Here is a 21,353-nt window from a genome sequence, read left to right on the forward strand (position 1 = left end):
CGCCGCGGTAGGCGCGCTGCAGCCGGCGCACCGCGCTGATCCAATGGCAGGAGCCAGGTGCTTCTCCTGGTCTCCCATGGGGTGCAGGGCCCAAGGACTTGGGCCATCCTCCACTGCACTCCCTGGCCACAGCAGAGAGCTGGCCTGGAAGAAGGGCAACTGGGACAGGATCGGTGCCCTGACCGGGACTAGAACCCCGTGTGCCGGCGCTGCAAGGCGGAGGATTAGCCTATTGAGCCGCGGCGCCGGCCCAAATAACTAAATCTTAAACACACAGATTAAAATCACCCATGTTAAGGGCAACTGTGACCTGTAAATATACAGAAACACATTCTATAGCATTCTATAGCATATAGTCCATTCTATAGCACTATGCAACCTGACTTCTTTCAACCTAAAATATTCTTAGCTAGGGAAAATAAAGGGTTGGATCATTTAACACAATAAAAAACAGTTGAATTTTGATGAACTTTCAGGAGTGGGTATATGCAAACTGAAGAGGTCCTTATGATGACAGAGTATCTATATTAAAAGCAGCAGTAAATAGGTTTAATTTCTCAACGAAATGCTGGAAGCAAGACAATCTCATGTAATTAACAAGTTTGATATGTGAAGGTAGAGTGGACATTATTGCAGGCATGGTGAGGGGGCAGGTAAGGATGGGAAGGTAACGGAACAATTTCCTAAACCCCAGAGGAAAACAAATTAGTGTTTACTAGCTTCTAATTAATAATTAAGGTATGGTTCCTTGCTGGCTCTAGCAAGCATATTGCTTAAATATTTGTTTTAAAAGAATCATTCTGAGTCCTTAATCTCTAATCTTGTTATGTGAGTGGTTGACACATACATATGATTGGGAGCTAAAATTTAAAAAAAAAAAGCAACCAAAAACAAAAAAAGAAATGCCTGTGTGTATCAATACTGCTGCAAATACAGGTTTAATTGTAATGCTATACTTCTATAGATGTATAAACTTCTATATACTTCTATAGATGTAATGTGATTTTAATGCTTTAAAATTTACTGTTTATTAGTTTTTTCACTTGATTATTGCTTATAATCCTTGCCTATATTCCCACTGAACTAGGGTCTTTTTACTTTTTAGTTGTTGAACTCTGTTGACTGTAATGTAAATTACAAATATGTTACCTGACATTTTGAGATTTGATAGTTTATAATCCTTGTCTATACTCTTGAGGAACAGTAGTTTTTCTACTAAAAAACGAAAGGAAGGAAGGGAGGGAGGGAGAGGGAGCTGTGAACTACATAGAATCTGTTCTCTTTGTATTAATATCATACTAATATGAAAAAGTAAAGTAAAAATTAAGTTAAAAAATAAAAATTGAAGTATGAACACTTAACATTAGATCTACCCACTTGATAAATTTTTAAAATTCCCAATACTGTTAGCAATAGGCACAATGGTATATCTTTAGAACATATTCATTATCTATAACTGAATCTCTATAACTCTGGGACAGCAACTCCTCATTTCCCACTCCTCCCCCAGCCCATTACAACCACCATTCTATTTTGTTTCTATGAGCTTTACTGTTTCTGATAGCTTATCATCATTTAAGTAACTCCATTCATAGTGGAATCATGCATTATTTGTCCTGCAACTATATATATATATATATATATATATACACAGAGAGAGAGAGAGAGAGAAAGGATTTCCTTCTTTTAAAAGGTTGAATACTACCACATTGTATGTTTATACCATGTTTACTTTATTAATTCATTTGATGAATATTTAGTTTGTTTCCATATTGTGGCTATTATGAATAATGCCATATTGAGCATAGGATTGCATGTATCTTCAAGATTCTAATTTCTTTTTTTAATGACTTTTCACATTTCAGTTTTTTTAAACTTTTATTTAATGAATATAAATTTCCAAAGTACAGCTTATGGATTACAATGGCTTCCCCCCTCATAACTTCCCTTCTACCCGCAACCCTAAGATTAAAATTTCACTAATTTTGCATGTATACTAGGGGTGGGAAGACTGATCATACTGTAATTCTATTTTAATATTTTACAGAACTTCCATAGTATTTTAAATAACTGTTGCATCATTTTACTTTCTCATTAACAGTGTATAAAGCTTCCAAGTTCTCAACAGCCTTGCAAATACTTCATATATCAAGTGTGGATAGATATTTAGTTTTCTCAAGCACACTCAATGAAAGGACTATCCTTTCCTTGTGTATTTCTGTCACCTTTGTCAAAGATCACTTACAGCTTATGCCCCAAAATTTCTTTCTGGAGTCTGGAGGAAGTAATTAACTTCTCAAAATCAGTCAAGTATACCATATATTGCATATTTGTGATCATTCCTTCATTTTGTTTTCTTTTAAAGGACACAAACCAAAATTGAACATTAGTGGTCTCCAAAATCAAAAAGAAATGTTTTCAATTTATCTGAAAGTCAGAGAGACATAGCAAGAAGGGAGCGGGAGAGGGAGGGGGAGGGGGAGGGGGAGGGGGAGGCGGAGGCAGAGATCTTCCATTCACTGATTCACTCCCTAATGGAGAGTTGGGAACTTTCTCTGTCAAGGGCCACTTGGATATTTATAACATCACATCCACGTGCCATACAAAATTAACAACTTAACAATTAGCCTGATACAGATTTACTGAATTTGGAGTCCTGCTTCAGGTTTCCTTTGCAGAGCCAGATCAAATGATTCCACGGGCCAGACATTCCCTACCCCTGCTATAACAGTTAGGGGCTAGGCCATGCTGAAGCCTGGGGCCCAGAACTCAATTCATATCTACTTCCAGAGTGGCAGGGACTCAAGTAGTTAAGCTATCACCTGCTGCCTCCTAAGGAGTGCATTTAACAGGAAGCTGGATCGAAAGAGGAGCTGGGAATCCTACTCAGGCATTCTGATACAGGATGAGGGCATCCCAAGCTACATCATATCCACTAAGCTAAATTCCTGACCCCTCATTTTGTTTTTGACATGAGCAAACTCAGAATTACTAATTATCATTTTTTCTCACAACATGATATAGTGGATCATTGGAAAGGTAGTTTTTTATATAATGAATTGACTGCTTTCAGGGGCAAACTATATTTTTGCAAGCAAAAAATTTAATCTTTTTGCAAAGAGCTTATCTTAAATGTACCACCAAATTTAATTCTTACAGCATATCATCTTATTAATCACATTTTTCTGATGAGTAAATTGCTTTTTACAAGTTCATAAAACTTGGAAGGGTTAGAGTCCAGTTTTAATTGAGCAGTATTTGACACAGGATTCCATGTCCCTCACTGCTTCCTAAACAAAGAATGAAGAATACTTGTTATATTCATTTTCTATCTATGTACATTGAATTAAAGAACAGTACAATGAGAATATAGATCATGAATTATCTCACTTCCAAAGGCTGCTACCAAATCATATAGCTATTATTTATAATGATTTGCCAACTGCCAGAATAGTCACTGTTATAACTGATATTAAAGTGAAATAAGAACTTCAATTTACAGAAATATGAAATCATACCATGTGGATGTATGGCTACTTCTCAAATTCAGGGATTGGTCTTTACCTTTTTAGTGTAATGGTTTATAAAATGACACCGTGCTGTTCAAAAACTTTTTTTAAAAGATTGTTTATTTACTTGAGAGGTAGAGTTACAGACAGAGAGAAGTAGAGACAGAGAGAGGTCTTCTATCTGCTGGTTCACTTCCCAAATGGCTGGACCTGGGACGAGCTGAAGCCAGGACCTTCTTCCGGGTCTCCCATAGGGGTGCGGGGGCCCAAATACTTGGGCCATCTTCTACAGCTTTTAAAGGTCATAGCAGAGAGCTGGACTGCAAGAGGAGCAGCCGGGATGAGAACCGGCACCCATATGGGGTGCTGGCGCTGCAGGCAGAATATTGACCTACTGTGCCATAATGCTGGCCCCCAAAAGCTTTTTGTTATCAGTTGTTTTCAAGAGGCAAAAATCTTGGGGATATGTCTCATTTAACTCTTCTTTACCATGATGTATCCATGTCTTTTTAATGTGAATATAAATTTGTGTTCTGCAAGATGGTGATGCAGAAGGGAGCAGTAAGCTTTTCATTTGTTTCTTTATTTCTGCTTACCTTTTAAAAAGTACAGCCATCTTATCAATGGTTTACAAAATTTACTATTTAAAATAAGAATTTTATTTATTTACTCCAGGGTAAGAAGAGGAAAAATTAGTAAGGTTAATAAAATTCCATCATCTCTTGAAATGCAGTTCAATAATGCACCTAAACTCTACATATAAGGGGGCTTGCAAGCATTCACCCATATGATTTAATTAAGTTAAATATAGCTGCAATCCTAATATCAACTAAATCAAAATGTTTCAAATACTTCTGAGAATTTTTTTAGTCTTGTAAGGTAAAAACTACTTCTATAAACAAATGCTTCTATATAATTTGGCCAATAAACCCCAGGCAATATCCAATACAATTCAATTCATTACAAAGATAGAGACAGTTGAAATGTATGTTGGCTTATTGATTTTACTTTTACTAAACTATTCTATGGCTTCTTTTTTATTTTTTATTATTTTTTTAATTTTTAATTTTTTTATTTAATTAATATAAATTTCCAAAGTACAGCTTATGGATTACAAAGGCTTCCCCCCCACCCGCAACCCTCCCCTTTCCCACTCGCTCTCCCCTTCCATTCCCATCAAGATTCATTTTCAATTCTCTTTGTATACAGAAAATAAGTTTAGTATATATAAAGATTTCAACAGTTTGCCCTCACATAGCAACACAAAGTGAAAAAATACTGTTGGATTACTAGTTATAGCATTAAATAACAGTGTACATCACATTAATGACAGAGATCCTGCATGATATTTTTTTAAAAAAGACTGATTACTTTTCTATGTAATTTCCAATTTAACACCAAGTTTTTTTTTTCATTTTCAATTATCTTTATATACAGAAGATCGCTTCAGTATATACTAAGTAAAGATTTCATCAGTTTGCACACACATAACCACAAAGTGTAAAAATACTGTTTCAGTACTAGCTATATCATTACTTCACCTTGGACAACCCATTAAGGACAGATCCCACATAGGACGTAAGTACACAGTGACTCCTGATGTTGATTTAACAATTTAACACTCTTGTTTATGGCGTCAGTAATCTCCCTAGGCTCTAGCCATGAGTTGCCGAGGCTATGGAAGCCTTTAGGGTTCCCCGACTTCGATCCTATTCCAACAAGGCCATAGTCAAAGTGGAAGTTCTCTCCTTCCTTCAGAGAAAGTTACCTCCTACTTTGATGGCCCCGTTCTTTCCACTGGGATCACACTCGCTGAGATCCTTCATTTAGGTCTTCTTCTTCTTCTTCATCTTTTTTTTTTTTTCCCAGAGTGTCTTGGCCCTCCATGCCTAAAATACTCTCATAGGCTCTTCAGCCAGATCCAAATGCCTCAAGGGCTGATTTTGAGGCCAGAGTGCTATTTAGGACATCCGTCATTCTATGAGTCTGCTGCTCCCCCTTCCCATGTTGGATCCTTCTCTCTCTTTTTTTTTGGTTTTATGTTAGTATTAGCAGACATTAATCTTGTTTGTGTGATCCCTTTGAATCTTAGATCTATCAGTGTGATCATCTGTGAACTGAAATTGATCACTTGGACTAGTGAGATGGCATTGGTACATGCCACCTTGATGGGATAGTATTTGAGTCCCCTGGCACTTTTCTAACTCCATCATTTGGGGCAAGTCCAATTGAGTATGTCCCCAATTGTACATCTCCTCCCTCTCTTTTTCTCATTCTTATATTTAACTGGGATAATTTTTCAGTTAAGATTTAGACACCTAAGTATAATTGTGTGTTAATTACAGAGTTCACAAAAAAAATACTAAAATGGATAAAGCACTACATTGTACATCAACAGTCAGCACCATAGCTGATCAAGTCACTATTTCTCATTGTGTCCATTTCACTTCCACTGGTTTCCCTTTGGTGCTCAGTTAGTTGTCACCGATCAGGGAAAACAAATGATATTTGTCTCTTTGGGACTGGCTTAATTCACTCAGCAGGATGCTTTTCAGATTGCTCCATCTTGTTGCAAATGACTGGGTTTCATTGTTTTTGACTGCTGCATAGTATTCCATGGAATACATGTCCCATAGTTTCTTTATCCAGTCTACTGTTGATGGGCATTTGGGTTGGTTCCAGGTCTTAGCTATTGTGAATTGAGCTGCAATAAACATTAATGTGCAGACGGCTTTTTTTTGCCAATTTAATTTCTTTTGGGTAAATTCCAAGGAGTGGGATGGCTGGGTTGAATGGTAGGGTTATATTCAGGTTTCTGAGGAATCTCCAGACTGACTTCCATAGTGGTTTAACCAGTTTACATTCCCACCAACAGTGGGTTAGTGTCCCTTTTTCCCCACATCCTCTCCAGCATCTATTGTTGGTTGATTTCTGAATGTGGGCCATTCTAACCGGGGTGAGGTGAAACTTCACTGTGGTTTTGATTTGCATTTCTCTGATTGCTAGTGATCTTGAACATTTTTCATGTGTCTGTTGGCCATTTGGATTTCCTCTTTGGAAAGGTGTCTGTTGAGGTCTTTGGCCCATCTCTTAAGTGGATTGTTTGTTTTGATGTTGTGGAGTTTCATGATTTCTTTGTAGATTCTGGTTATCAACCCTTTATCTGTTGTGTAGTTTGCAAATATTTTTTCCCATTCTGTCGGTTTCCTATTCACGTTCCTGATTGTTTCTTTTGCAGTACAGAAACTTCTCAGTTTGATGCAATCCCAAATGTTAATTTTGGCTTTGACTGCCTGTGGTCCTGGGGTATTTTCCAAGAAGTCTTTACCTGTACCTATATCTTGCAGGGTTTCTTCAATGCTCTCTAATAATTTGATGGTTTCGGGTCGTAGGTTTAAGTTTTTGATCCATGTTGAGTGAATTTTTGTGTAAGGTGAAAGGTAGGGATCTTGTTCATGATTCTGCACGTGGAAATCCAATTTTCCCAGCACCATTTATTGAATAGACTGTCCTTATTCCAGGGATTGGTTTTGGATCCTTGATCAAATATGAGTTGGCTGTAGATGTTTGGGTTGATTTCTGGTATTTCTATTCTGTTCCATTGGTCTATCCATCTGTTTCTGTACCAGTACCATGCTGTTTTGATAACTACTGCCCTGTAGTATGTCCTGAAATCTGGTATTGTGATGCCTCCGGCTTTGTTTTTGTTGTACAAGATTGCTTTGGCTATTCGAGGTCTTCTGTGTCTCCATATGAATTTCAGCATCATTTTTTCCAGCTCTGAGAAGAATGCCTTTGGTATTTTGATTGGTATTGCATTGAATCTGTAAATTGCTTTTGGGAGAATGGTCATTTTGATGATGTTGATTCTTCCAATCCATGAGCATGGAAGATTTCTCCATTTTTTGGTACCCTCTTGTATTTCTTTCTGTAAGGTTTTGTAATTTTCATAGTAGAGATCTTTAACGTCCTTGGTTAAGTTTATTCCAAGGTATTTGATTGTTTTTGTAGCTGTTGTGAATGGGATTGATATTAGAAGTTCTTCCTCAGCCGCGGCATTGTCTGTATATACAAAGGCTGTTGATTTTTGTGCATTGATTTTATATCCTGCTACTTTGCCAAACTCTTCTATGAGTTCCAATAGTCTCTTAGTAGAGTTCTTTGGATCCCCTAAATAAAGAATCATATCGTCTGCAAAGAGGGATAGTTTGAGTTCTTCCTTTCCAATTTGTATCCCTTTAATTTCTTTTTCTTGCCTAATAGCTCTGGCTAAGACTTCCAGAACTATATTGAAGAGCAGTGGTGAGAGTGGGCATCCCTGTCTGGTACCAGATCTCAGTGGAAATGCTTCCAACTTTTCCCCATTCAATATGATACTGGCCATGGGTTTTTCATAAATTGCTTTGATTGTATTGAGGAATGTTCCTTCCATACCCAGTTTGCTTAGGGTTTTCATCATGAAAGGGTGTTGTATTTTATCAAATGCTTTCTCTGCGTCTATTGAGAGAATCGTATGGTTTTTCTTTTGCAGTCTGTTAATGTGGTGTATCACGTAGATTGTTTTGCGAACATTGAACCATCCCTGCATACCAGGGATAAATCCAACTTGGTCTGATTGGATAATCTTTCTAATGTGATGTTGCATTCTATTGGCCAGAATTTTATTGAGGATTTTTGCATCTATGTTCATCAGGGATATTGGTCTGTAATTCTCTTTCAATGCTGCATCTTTTTCTGGCTCAGGAATTAAGGTGATGCTGGCTTCATAGAAAGAGTTTGGAAGGATTCCCTCTTTTTTGATTGCCCTGAATAGTCTGAGGAGAATTGGGGTTAATTCTTCTTTAAATGTCTGGAAGAATTCAGCTGTGAATCCATCTGGTCCTGGGCTTTTCTTTGTTGGGAGGGCCTTTATTACTGTTTCAATTTCTGTCTCAGTTATGGGTCTGTTTAGGTTTTCTATGTCTTCCTGGCTCAATTTAGGTAGGTTGTATGTGTCCAGGAATCTATGCATTTCTGATAGATTTCCCTGTTTGCTGGCATACAAGTCCTTGTAGTAATTTCTGATGATTCTTTTTATTTCTGTGGCATCTGTTGTTACGTTTCCCTTTTCATCTCTGATCCTATTGATTTGAGTCTTTTCTCTTCTTTTTTTAGTTAGTTGGGCCAATGGGGTGTCAATTTTGTTTATTTTTTCAAAAAACCAGCTCCTTGCTTGGCTGATTTTTTGTAATGTTTTTTTGGATTCAATCCTGTTGATTTCTTCTCTGATTTTAATTATTTCTCTTCTCTTACTGGGTTTGGGTTTGGTTTGCTGCAGATTTTCTAGATCCTTGAGATGACTTGAAAGCTCATCTATTTGGTGCCTTTCCAATTTCTTGATGTAGGCACCTATTGATATAAACTTTCCTCTTAACACTGCTTTTGCTGTATTGCATAGGTTTTGGTATGATGTGCTGTTATCCTCATTTACTTCCAGAAAATTTTTGATTTCTCTTTTAATTTCTTCTATGACCCATTGTTCATTCAGGAGCATGTTATTCAGTCTCCATGTGTTTGTACGTGCTCTAGGGATTCCCGAGTTGCTAATTTCCAACTTCATTCCCCTATGGTCTGAGAAGCTGCATGGTATTCTAATTCTTTTGAATTTGCTGAGACTTGCTTTATGGCCTAGTATGTGGTCAATCCTAGAGAAGGTTCCATGTACTGCTGAGAAGAATGTAAATTCTTTCTGTGTAGGATAAAAAGTTCTGTAGATATCTGTTAGGTCCATTTGAGCTATAGTGTCGTTTAAATCTGCTGTCTCCTTGTTGGTATTCTGTCCTGATGATCTGTCTGTCTCTGAGAGTGGAGTATTGAAGTCCCCCAGTACTACTGTATTGGGGTCTAAGTTTCCCTTTAATTCCCTTAACAAGTCTTTTAAACAAACTGGTGCCCTGTAATTAGGTGCATATACGTTGATAATCGTTATATCTTCCTGTTGAATGGATCCCTTAATCATTATATAGTGCCCCTCTTTGTCTCTCCTAATAGTTTTTGTGTTAAAATTTATGTTATCTGATATTAAGATGGCTACGCCCACTCTTTTTTCATTTCTGTTGGCATGGTATATCTTTTTCCAGCCTTTCACTTTCAGTCTGTGTGCATCTTTGTTAGAAAGATGTGTTTCTTTTTTTTCTTTTTTCTTTTTTCTTATTTTTGACAGGCAGAGTGGACAGTAGAGGGAGATAGAGAGAAAGGTCTTCCTTTTTGCCGTTGGTTCACCCTCCAATGGCCGCCGCGGTAGGCGCGCTGCAGCCGGCGCACCGCGCTGATCCGATGGCAGGAGCCAGGTGCTTCTCCTGGTCTCCCATGAGGTGCAGGGCCCAAGCACTTGGGCCATCCTCCACTGCACTCCCTGGCCACAGCAGAGAGCTGGCCTGGAAGAGGGGCAACCGGGACAGGATCGGTGCTCCGACCGGGACTAGAACCCAGTGTGCCAGTGCTGCAAGGCAGAGGATTAGCCTACTGAGCCGCGGCGCCGGCTAGAAAGATGTGTTTCTTGTAAGCAGCAGATAGATGGGTTTTGTTCCTTAACCCAATCAGCCAATCGGTGTCTTTTAACTGGATTGTTCAGGCCTTTAACATTTAATGTGACTATCGATAAGTAGTAACTTTACCCTATCATTTTGGGTTTCCTGTGATCTTTTGCTGTGAGGTTTCCTTCCTTTACCTTCTTTCATATTGGTGACCATGTTTCTGTGTTTCTGCGTGTATCACATCTTTAAGCATCTTTTGCCGGGTGGACGAGAGGCGACAAATTCTTTCAATTTCTGTTTGCTGTGAAAGGTCTTTCTTTCACCTTCATTCACAAATGAGAGCTTTGCAGGATATAATATTCTGGGCTGGCAGTTTTTCTCTCTTAGTACCTGGGCTATATCTCGCCATTCTCTCCTAGCTTGTAGGGTTTCTTATGAGAAGTCAGCTGTGAGTCTAATTGGGGATCCTCTGAGAGTGGTCTGATGTTTCTCTCTTGCACATTTTAAGATCTTTTCTTTATGTTTCGCTGTGGTGAGTTTAATTACAATGTGTCGTGGTGAGGATCTCTTTCGGTCATGTTTATTAGGGGTTCTATGAGCTTCCTGTACTAAGATGTCTCTGTCCTTCTCCAAACCTGGGAAATTTTCTGCTAGTATCTCACTAAAAAGGCCTTCTAATCCTTTCTCCCTCTCCATGCCTTCAGGAACTCCTAGAACGCGAATGTTCGGTCTTTTAATAGTATCCTGTAGATTCCCGACAATATTTTTTAGATTTCTAATTTCCTCTTCTTTTCTTTGGTTTGCCTGTTTCCTTTCCTGTTCTCTGTCTTCTAATTCCGATATTCTCTCTTCTGCTTCACCCATTCTGTTTTTAAGGCTCTCTAATGTGTTTGTCATTTGATCTATGGAATTCTTCATTTCATTATGGTTTCTCGTCACTATCACTGTTTCTTGTTCTACTAGTTGTTTCATTTCATTTTGATTCCTCCTTAATATTTCATTTTTGCAGGATAGATTTTCTATCTTGTCCATTAAGTATTTCTGTAGTTCAAGAATTTGTTTTTGAGAACTTCTTAATGATCTTACCAATTTTTTGAAATCTGCTTCTTGCATTTCTTCTATCTCATCTTCATAATCTTGAATTGGGGTGTCTTTTTCATTTGGGGGCATTATAGTGTCTTCCTTGCTCTTGTTACTTTGGTTTCTACGTTTGTTTGGCATCTTGGAGGTGTGGCCAAAGAGCTCTGTTTGGTTCTTCAGGGCAGCCTAGGCTAAGGAGTTTGTTTTACATATGTAAAGCGGTCCCTTCTCTTGTCTTTCTGGGCTTTGTAAGGAGAGTGCGGAGAGAGGCTAGTGTCCCTGGTGGTTCCCCCCCCCCCCCTTTTTTTTCTCCCTCTCCTCCAGTCAGCCTGGTGTAGTTTTTCACCCCCCCCCCCGCGTTTGTTCAGACCACGTTCTAACCTTCCTGGCCAATGTCTCGGGTTACCTTTCCTTCCATCGCCTGGGCCCAAATTCTGTGGCTGGGCTCACTGTTTTTCCAACTCTCGCGGCTTCCGTGTCCACGGCGCAGCTTAGTGCAGGTCAGCGCGGCTCGGTGCGGCTTGGCTCGGTGTGGCTCGGCTCAGCACGGGTCAGCCTTCTATGGCTTCTTATTGATGTGATTATAATAAATTTTAGGCAAGAAATAATCTTACATAGTGTTATTCTTAGAGCCTGTCAAGAGTTAGGAACAATATAGACAGATCTTGATTGAATGCTTTTTTCCTGGTAGTGGTAAGGAGGAAAGTGGAAATAAACTTAGTCAAGCCTTTCAGCAGATACTGTCTTTCTTTCAATTCTCCTCCTTTAAATCTTCCCAGTCACCCAGCTGAAATAGACATAAAGGTTTGAAAACAATCACCTAAGCAAAGATACCAAAAATTCTTGAGGAGTAAATGATATTACATTTCTCGCTCTTTTTTTTTATAAGTATGGAATGCTTCATGAATTTGCATGTCATCCTTGCACAGAGGCCATGCTAATCTCTGTATTGTTCTAATTTTAGTATATGTGCTGCCGAAGCAAGTGCTCATTTCTCTTGAATTCAGGAGGTATTTCTTAGTGTATTTATTTAACACAAAGATATTAGAAATTTCTATAAACATACCACAGTAATGTTAATAAAACAGCATTGTAAAAAGTATGTACCCAATGCAGCATATTCTAGAGTGGACTTGGGGGTGAGTATTTGGCCTATCAGTTAAGATGACCACATGGCAGGCTATACTCCCGACTCTAGCTTCCTGCTAATGCAGATCCTGGGAAACAGCAGTGATGGCTCAAGTAAATGGGTTTCTGACACCCAAGTAGAAGATCTGAATTAGATTTCTGGTTACCAGCCCAGGCCCAGCTGTTGTGGGCTTTTAAGAAGTGAACCAGTGGATGGGGGATCTAAGTTTCTCTGTCAGCCTCTATATCTGTTTCTGTCTCTCTTCTGTTCAAATACATAAATAAAAATTTTAAAATATTAGAGTGGATTTGTTGCATTTCTTATATTCTCTATACTTTGACATGATCTTTAATTTATAAGTATTTCAGTAAAAATGTTTAAACAATGAAATTCCTCGTATAAAACTGATTAGAGTTTCAAAGAGTCCATTGATTTTTTTAGAATACTATTTGCAATCGTGGATTCAAGAAATATATTTAGATTTTGTCAAATACAGATTTTCAGAATTCCCTCAATTGGTTTTGATTTACAACCAAGGATTGAAATGCCCTGGCACAAAATAATTTGTAACAGAAACTTAGGCAAGATAAAGCTCAGGTCTCCTAACAAAGAACTTGAGGCTAAGGGAGAACAAATGGTTTACATAAATTCCCAAAAAGGTAAAAAATGAACAATATCAGGTTGATATTTGTCATATTTCTAGAAAAATCATTTTATTTTCTTATGAATTCAAGAATTGTATAGGAAATGTTGCTGCCTCCTTTTATGCACATTTTAATGTTATTCATTCTTTCAATTCATTACTATAAAGAAGTTATAATATTTAGAAAGCAATTAAGTAGACACAGTTACACTTTATAAGGTAGTTCATGCCAGGTTATTATAAGGTGGCTCAGGTACACATGAAAGAGGACTTTGCAAATGGTTACAATCTTGGCAATTCAGTGTGCTATAATACAATTTTGACAAGATGTAAATTTTACCACACTGTTCAGAAGGTGGCTGACTTCACTGTCCTATTGATGTAACTTTGGTTGATGTATTCAGGAATACATCTGTGAAAAAGCTTAGACTATTTTTTAGTAGCCAGCAAAAATTTCCAGAATCACTTTGTTTTATGGATATGAACAATGAAGAATACTAAATAATCTCAGCTACCCATTAGTGCTAACTTAATCTTACTTCTTGGCTTCTAACACAACATTTGTATATTTTATACAGAATTAGTAACTAGCTTTATTTTTGTGGATATTTAAATAGCATTTTTATAAGCTTTTTGAAAGATTTTTTATTTCTTTATTTGAGAGGTAGAGTTATAGACAGTGAGAGGGAGAGACAGAGAGAAAGGTCTTCCATCTGCTGGTTCACTCCCCAAATGGCCACAACGGCCAAAGCTGGGCTCATATGAAGCCAGGAGCCAGGAGCTTCTTCTGGGTCTTCCACATAGGTGCAGGGGCCTAAATACTTGGGCCATCCTCTAATGCTTTCCCAGGCCATAGCAGAGAGCTAGATTGGAAGAGGAGCAGCTGGGACACAAACTGGTGCCCACATGGGATTGCTGACACTGTAGGCAGAGGCTTAGCCTACTATGCCACAGCGCTGGCCCCTTTAAATAGAATTTTAATGATGATTTTTCACTATTAGATATCATTGATATTTTTCCCTTCCAAAGGAAACACTGTTTAAATATATATTCCACATCAATTCTTATTATTTTTATTTGAATAAAGAGACTAAAACTTTTAACAAGCTACCCAATTATTTTATTTGTAGTTTTGAACCCCTTCAATGTGGAATTTATTATTGAAGAAATCAGTCTATGTCTCATGGTCCTGCCAAACTTTCCAAACTACCTAGTAAAGAATCTAAGGAGAGTATCAATCTCTGCTAATTACAGGTGATGTGCTTGAAAGATGTGGAAACAATGTAAATATCCATCAACAGATGAATGGACCAAGAAAATGTGGTATGCACGTTCAAAAGAATAGTATTCAATCTTAAAAAGAAATAGGATCATTCAATATGTGACAATGTAGATGAACTTTGCAGACATTAAACTGTATGAAGTAAGCTAGCCACAAAATGATAAATACTTCAGGATTTCATGAACACAAGGTTATCTAAAATATTCAAACTCATAAAATTAAGAATGGATGGTGGTTTCCAGGGATTATGGGAGGCAGCAATATGGAGTTGTTGACCAGAGGTATAAAGTTTAATTTAACCAAGATGAATAAACTCTAGAGCTCTACTGCATGACAATGTATCTAAAGTCAATAATAATGTTGGGGATGGTACAGTTAAAAATGTACTGAAAGTATAGATCTCTTGTGAAGTGTTCCCAATAAAATAATAAAAAAACCAGATATATGCTTTAACATACCACAAACTATCTAAATCACAATTTGTTATCAGTAAAACATGGATGATAATAAAGACATGTAATCAGGGAGTTTTTAAGATAAGGTACCATGAACAGAGACAGGCAATATTGATTTTGAATCAGTACATCACTTCTCTAATTAGAGAATGATTTTTGTGTACTCATATGCATGTATGCATAATTATCTATATATATATGCACACATACTCATATGTACACACATCTTCAAACACATACACACATAGACACACACACACAGATAAGCCACCAGCTACCGCTACTTGTGGGCCACTTCCTTACGAATAATCATTGACTCTACTGCAAGTATTACTTTTTATTTACCTCTTTTTAAATTTTCATCCACTTGAAATAAGTCTTTAAAAATGTAAATTTTCATTTACTTGAAGGAAAGGAAAGGAAAGGAGAGGAGAGGAGAGGAGAGGAGAGGAGAGGAGAGGAGAGGAAAGGAAAGGAAAGGGGGGCAGGTTGAAACCAAGAGCCTGAAACTTCATCCAGGTCTCCCACATGGTGGCAGGGGTCCAATTACTTGAACCATCATGCTTCATAGGATGCAGTACAGAAAGCTGGATCAGAAGCCAGGCCTGGAACTAGCACTCTGATATGGGATGTGGGAGTAGCAAGCAGCAGCTTAAGCTTAAACCAATGCACCACAATGTCATTCCCTTTTCTTTGGCAGCCAGTTAGATTACTTTTTAAAGATTGGATTATATAGCACATTAACTAGCTATTAACCTCAAAAGACACAAATGTGAAGAGTTCATAAAATGAGTTTTTATGTTCATACCTATAAAAATATCTGACATATGCTCAATAGTATTGTGTTGAACAAATTAGAGCTAATCATTGAAATTATATTTGAATTTACTGTTTATTGATTTTGGTAACATTTTTAAATGATGAAGGGAACTAAAAGGCAAAATAATGGATTTTCACAGATTATAGCACTAGAATTTTTATTTGTTCATTCAGCACTATTATTATAATGGTTATCTTATGTGTCAAATTGACTAGGTCACAGGGTGCCCAAATATTTCGTCAAACATTATTCTGAGTATATTTGTACAGGTAATTTTGTGTGAGGTTAGCATCTGAATCTGTAGACTAAATAAAAAAGACTGTTCTCCCTAAAATGAGTAGGTTCCATCCAATCTGTCCAAAACAGGAAGGGTTAACCTGCTCTCAAGTAAGAGAAATCTTCCTACCAGATGGCCTTCACGTTGGGACATCAATTGTTTCTGGTATTCACATTCAAAGTGGAGCATCAGCATTTCCTGGGTCTCAAGTCTGTCAGCCAATTCACTCGAACTACACCATCAGCTTTCCTGGATCTCCAGCTTGCCAACTGCAGCTATTGGGACATGGAAACTTGTCACCTTCCATAATCATGTGAGCCAAGTCATTATAATAAATTAATCTCTCTATATTCACATCCTTGCCAGGATGAAGATACTTCAAAAAGTTCAGTGAAAATGGAATTAAAAGTAAATTTATATTGATGTAGATTTTGAGATCATAGATACAAGTCACATACACACACACACACATGCACATACAATTGGTTTTACTTCTTTGGAGAAGCCTAATACAAAGCTGATCACAAACATTTCAAAGATGACTTTATTTTAAACTATTATGGATACATACATACATACATACATATATATAAATATATTTAAAATATGATCTAGCCTGAAATTTATTCATTCTGTCTATATTTAGTTTCATAGCCTTTATTAAAGCAAAACAGGATGACATGCTTTTGTTTATACATCTGTCATTATTTTCTTGGAAATTTGGTCTTCCAGTCCATGCTTGTTTATTGCTTTCCCTTGGAAAAGTACATTCTTTTAATTGTTAACTTTCCCTCAGTTATAATATATATTTATCTATTTATTTGAAGGGGAGAGACACAGAAGAGAGAGAGAGAGAGAGAGAGAGAGAGAGAGAGAGAGAGACCAACCTTCTATCTGGTAGTTCACTCCCCAAATGCCACGACAACTGGGGATGGGCCAGGCAGAAGCCAGGAGTAAGGAACCTCTTCATCCAGGTCTCCAATGTAGGTAGCAGGAACCCAAGGACTGGGGTCATCATATTACTGCCTCTCAGGTGCATTAGCAGGGAGCTGGATCAGAAATGTGGATTAGTCAGGACTTGAGCAAGACATTCTAATATCAGATGCAGGCATCCTAAGTAGGGGCTTAATCCAATGTGCCACATCACACACTGCATAATATATGTTTTATACCTCCCTAGAAGTTAATGAAGAAGGATGAAATATTAGAGAAAAATTGTTATCACCCCTTAGTATACCTATAATACAAAATAGTAATATTTTAAATATTTGAATAGTAAAATCACAGGGATCAATTAATTACTGATTAAACTTGGTAATATGATGAGAAAATGTTCTGAAAAGTCAAGATATTTTTCTATCTAAATAGAAATTTTCACTAAAATCTATAATGGCATCTCTCTTGGAAATTTCTGAAAGTCTACAATTATATTGTGACTAAGCACTTATGTTAAGCAAGTACAGAATAGAATTTTATCTCAATGATAAATTGATCAAGTGGAAGTTTTTCATTTCTAGTGTATGATTCTATCACTGAATTCAATCACATGGACATTGTTATGCCTCTTTTTTACATGATCAATGATTAAATGCCTCTAAAACTGCCAAGATAAGTTTGCACTGTGACATTTTCATTTGCAATCTTTCAATTTTTTCATAACACTGATTACAAAATAGCATGTGCTTCAAAAAGACAATGAAAGACCAAAAAAGAAAGAAAAATTGTTTTAGTCAGTCATGTGAATAAGTCTCTAGGTGAAAATAGACACTTTATCCATAACTTTAGAACTAAACTAGAGCATATATCATATATAATACATTCTGTCTTGTTTCTTGAGAACAGATATTACATTTGATTCTTCTGTCTCCAGAATCAAACACAGTGACACATATTTAGAGAATATAAATGTTCACTGAATTAGTACACCAATAAATTATAAATACCTAGATTGACTGTATTCATGACTTTCACTATAAATTTCTTGAATTCTAAGAATACATTTGTATTTCTAAACACATGTATAATATTTACTTGACTAAATAAAGGGAAATGGATGGCCTGTTTTTGACTGATTTATTTTGGTCTGCTTCTACACTAGAATATAAACTGTAAGGGAAAGGACAATATGTCTCTTTTGCTATGAATATATCCTCAAATCATATATCATTTTCTAGATCATATTAGGAAATCAATAAATATTTGTTGAATCAATGAGTAAATGAAAAGAGGTTTGAGATCCGTGATGGGAAAGTTGAGTGAAACAATGATTTACTGAAAATTGTAGAAGAAATGATATTTTATATAGCTTATGTGGTTCCTTTCATATATCATAACAGATAATTATTTTAAAGTCATGCTGAGTGGCTATTAAAGTACAAATAAGGTTAACAGTCCTTTCTCTATGAATCCAACTAAACACTTCGTTTTATTAGATAAAACAGAAGTCTGCACATACCCAAGATGAGAGAATTCACAACCTAGAAGAAGAGAGTGAGCGAATCTAGGATTTTAGGAAAGATATTGAAATTGTCCAGAGGACTGTGTTAAGCCTAGCAGTTAAGAACCTGGTTATCATGCCTGCATCCCACTCTAAACTACCTGAGTTTGGTCATCTATTCCAGCTCCTGATCCCACCTTACTTGTATTTCACACAGTGGGAGGTAGCAGGTGATGGCTCAAGTAGTCACATCTTTGCAACCCACATGACAGACCCAGATGGAGTTACAGGCTCTTGTCTTAAAGTCTGGCTCAGTTGTAGCCACTCCAAGCATTTGTAGGTGAACCAGAGAAAGGGAGCTCTCTTTCAGAAAACCTTTTTTTAAACTGTGCATTTTGGGATTCAAATATGACAGAAAGTGTTCCTGGGAAGGGAAGGTGGAAAGAGTCACTGAGATTTTGGAGTTGGGGCTCTGTTGTCAGAGAAATGTGTACTTGATCATGAATAGGAGAAAAGTGGAGGTCACTGGGATTAATACAAGTTTAGGAACTAAGTGAAAAAAATCATCAAAGTGTCATGATATAGATATTGAAGTCACAGAACAGCTATTTCAATAAAACTTTATGATATTAAACTTATATAACTAATGATATTGAAGTGACACCTTGATAGTAGGGACTCCATTTTCGAGCACCCCCACACATCATGACACTTTGGTCTGAAACTAATTATTGTGTTGTATAAAATAGACAAAAACAGTTTGCTGCATCCCATTTGGCAGAGCACAGACACTCCATAGCAGGATGACTCAAGCTTAAAAACTGAAAGGCTGCACCTGGATTAATGGTAAGACTGTAATTTGTCTATGTCCCATGTATGATTTAGGCTGATACCTGGATTAATGTCAAGATTATAGCCGGAAATGTTAAGATTGGTGTTGTCAAAATTGTAGTTGATATTAGTTTCACATATGCTTTAGGTTAAGATTACAATTGGTACTGTCAAGATTATAATTTGTTAGTTTTGCATAGGCCTTAGGTCAGCTTGACCCTAGTAACCAGGTATTCCCTGTTATATATTAATGTTAGCCATCACAAAACACACCAAACACTGGAGTAAGGGAAAGGGCTTATTGGGGAACACCCAACAGACCGGAGTGAAGGGGTGGCAAAGGGAAAGAGAGAAAGAGAGTATAAGAGAGAGAGACAGAGGAGAGGAGATAGTGAGAAGAAAGAGCAGAGAGACGAGCCAAGAGAGCAGGAGAGAAGCCAAGAGAGCAGGGAGCAGAACCAAGAGAGCACGTGTTCAGGAACAGGCCCTTTTAAAACTTTGCCTGAGGGTGGGCAGGGAAGCAGGAGCAGAGAATCCCATTAGGATGGGGGTGGAGCTTGACCACAGAGGTTGGGCCATGTGGCCACCTGGCTAAAACTGCGCCAGTTTCCTAAACATCCCCCCACCCCACCCCCCAGCAATCATGTATTCTCTATCCTGTCCTTGAGTTTTTTGCCTTTATAAACCCTGTTGCTTTGGGCTTCAGAGTTGAGAGTCCTTTAGGGCATGAGGCCACTCTCCACTGCCAGGAATAAAGGATTTTCAAATTTTACCAGTGTGTTGTGTTTCTCTGTTTACAACTGCTCAGAAACAACAACATCATGTAAAGCACTACCTCAAGTAAGGTGCTCAAAATAATCATCCAGATGACTAATTCCAAAATATATGGTTGCATTAATATTCATAAATCACTTTACAAAATATTATACAGTTCAGATGACACACAATGTCAAACCAGCTGCTGATGAAACTCAGCTCTTACACCTCCCTGGCTCCCAACTCTGGCTCTAGAACCTATGAACCTGGACATCTTTACTAGACTCCTACCCTCCCACTCCTCACTTCCAGTCTGTCACAAGCACCATGCCAGAAGCCAGATGCTTCATACCCGAGCCCACACAGTTAATTAAGAGTCCAGTAAGAGTGCTCAAGTGATAGATCTTAAGACATATACAGAACTGCAGCACAGAGGGAAGTGCATCAAAGGGAAAGTATATATCTAGTCAGAAGAGAAAACATACTATAGTATTAGAAATGACATGATTTTGGCATCCAGGATGGTTGCTAACCAACCTGGAAACTCCAAAACATAAGACCACTCTCTAATTTACACATGGATCCTCCATTAATAAAAAAAGCTTATTAGTAAAAGGGACATCACCTCTGTAGATGACACTCCTGCTGATAACTCAGGCTGATCTAATCAGTCCTTTATTCCAAACAGGATGGAAAGAAGTTCACCTCATAAGTCAGGCAAGTGAAGAAAAGATAATGATGGGCAAAAATAAGTAACTATGGAGGCAAAATAGAAATGATACTGCACAGAGAAATCTACCACAAGACTCCTATTCTCAGATTGTAAGATGACACTAGGAGGGTCCAAGTTCGCAGATTAGCGACAGAGTGCTCTGACTCAGATGGGGTGAGATTAATATTTAAAAAGGGTAGAAAGTACACTAGTAGGACAAAGTTTTGGAGGAACCCCAGCGGGAGACCCAGTGAAAGCACCAGGAACGGACCAGACTTGCACCGAATGAGCATACACAACAAAAAAGAACAAAAGCTTGGATCTGGGGAGAAAGATATCTAAAATAAGCCATGAACATAGAAAACCTAAACAAACCAATAACCACAACAGAAATCGAATCAGTAATAAATACCCTCCCAACAAAGAAGCCCAGTACCAGATGGTTTCACTACTGAAATCTATCAGACACTTAAAGAAGAACTAACTCCAATTCTTCTCAAGCTATTCATAACAACTGAAAGGGAAGGAAACCTCCCAAATTCTTTCTATGAAGCCAGCATCAGCTAAAGTACTAAACCCAAAAAAGACACACTAGAGAAAGAGAACTACAGATCAAATTTCCTGATGAACATAGACTCAAAAATCCTCAACAAAATTCGAGCCAATCAAATCCAACAATACATCAGAAAGATCATTCACCCAGATCCAGTGGGATTTATCCATGGTATGCACGGTTGGTTCAACATTCGCAAATCAATCAATGTGATCCATCACATTAACAAATTGAAGGGCCGGTGCTGTGACACAGTGGGTTAAAGCCCTGGCCTGAAGCGCCCGCATCCCAGATGGACGCTGGTTCTAGTCCTGGATGCTCCTCTTCTGATCCAGCTCTCTGCTATGGCCTGAG

The 21,353-nt window shown here is 37.7% G+C and overlaps 1 pseudogene; it reads right to left on the reverse strand.

Annotated features, from left to right (window-relative positions):
- Positions 1-11,988: 11,988 nt before the first annotated feature.
- On the reverse strand, positions 11,989-12,088 carry LOC133753871 (U6 spliceosomal RNA; annotated as a pseudogene).
- Positions 12,089-21,353: the final 9,265 nt, after the last annotated feature.

Source organism: Lepus europaeus, chromosome X (genome assembly GCF_033115175.1).
Source record: "Lepus europaeus isolate LE1 chromosome X, mLepTim1.pri, whole genome shotgun sequence".
Lineage (NCBI taxonomy): Eukaryota > Metazoa > Chordata > Mammalia > Lagomorpha > Leporidae > Lepus > Lepus europaeus.